Raw genomic sequence first — 1,398 nt, 5'->3', positions numbered from 1 at the left:
GTACTTTGGGTCCAGCACCCGGTTGCAATGCAACTCCACATTGAGTGACACATATCACTCTCCCCGCATTCGGGTATTAAACCACAACCACCACGATACTCCCCGAGGGGCCAGTCCGCACGAGTAGGTTGGAGCAAACTCCAAGGGCTCCTACTCCCCGTGGTACCAGAATTAAGTCTCCGGTCAGACCTCGTAGTTGAAACTACTACCAGTTGAGCTTCCATACTGCTCTGGACTGGTGACCAGGGGTTGGACCCCATTCTCTCATCCAATACACACACAATACACACACCATTCACACAAAGAAACTATACTTAGTTTCCAGCTAATTGTCTTCGCCGCTTAAACACCTCACGCGCAAACACACCAAATAATTCTAATCGTTCGGCATCCCAACTAGTGGAGATCACACCACTAACATCTAACCGTCCATCAGTCCAACTAATCCCCATACCCCCAAGGTCCCTAATGTCCGAGTACATCGGGCATTCAGCAATAACATGCACCCAATCCTCAACACGCGCCCCACACATACATTCCATTCCATCAGAGAGGCGCCTCTGATGCAAAAAAGCATTCAAAGGCCCGTAAGTAGGAAACCCAGACTCAGACAGAATCTGAAATCTGGGTTTTCCCCAACAAACCCAACATCCCGAATGTACTCATAAGTCACACGACCGTTAGGACTATTATCCCAACGGTCTTGCCACCTACTCCTAACCCTGTCATCTAGAAGCCTCTTGCTTCCTAGATATCCCTACCTCTCCACATCATCGTCAGAAATCCATTCATTCCGCAGCAATAACACTATCAAACCCCTCCTCAACCTGAAAGAAACAGCACGCTGTAAAACAATCAGGTCAAGAGGGGGCACACCCAATAAAACCTGCAACGCATCCGTAGAAACGGTGCGACATACAGGCAAACAGGCAAGCATCATGCAACGCTGTATTGAAAGAAGTTTTCGATGACCCGAAACCATCGTAGCCACCTTCCACCATATAGGAGATCCATAAGTGACACAGGCCACAAACAAACCTCGATATATGGAGCGAACAGCACGACGCCCGAGACCCCAATCACTCCGTAAAACGCGCATAACCTTACCTACGACTGCCTGCAGTCGCACCTTCACACTCACCATGTGTGGAGTAAAACACATTCTTTCACTCATGGTCAACCCCAGGTACTTGATTTGCGTCACTTACCTGATGCCGACCCCATTCACTCGGACAACCGGTGACAGTCTGCCTTTTAAAAGCATTGTCACTGTTTTGTCCATCGAGATGTCTACACCCACACTTAGCCCCCAGTTGTGGACAATTTCTAAAAATTGTCCTCCCACCCGATCCAACTCACGCCTTGAACGACCTTCAACAAGGAGAAGAAGGTCGTCCG

The sequence above is a fragment of the Zeugodacus cucurbitae genome, chromosome X (genome assembly GCF_028554725.1).
Source record: "Zeugodacus cucurbitae isolate PBARC_wt_2022May chromosome X, idZeuCucr1.2, whole genome shotgun sequence".
In the NCBI taxonomy this organism is placed as follows: Eukaryota; Metazoa; Arthropoda; class Insecta; order Diptera; family Tephritidae; genus Zeugodacus; species Zeugodacus cucurbitae.
This window is presented reverse-complemented; position numbering follows the sequence as displayed.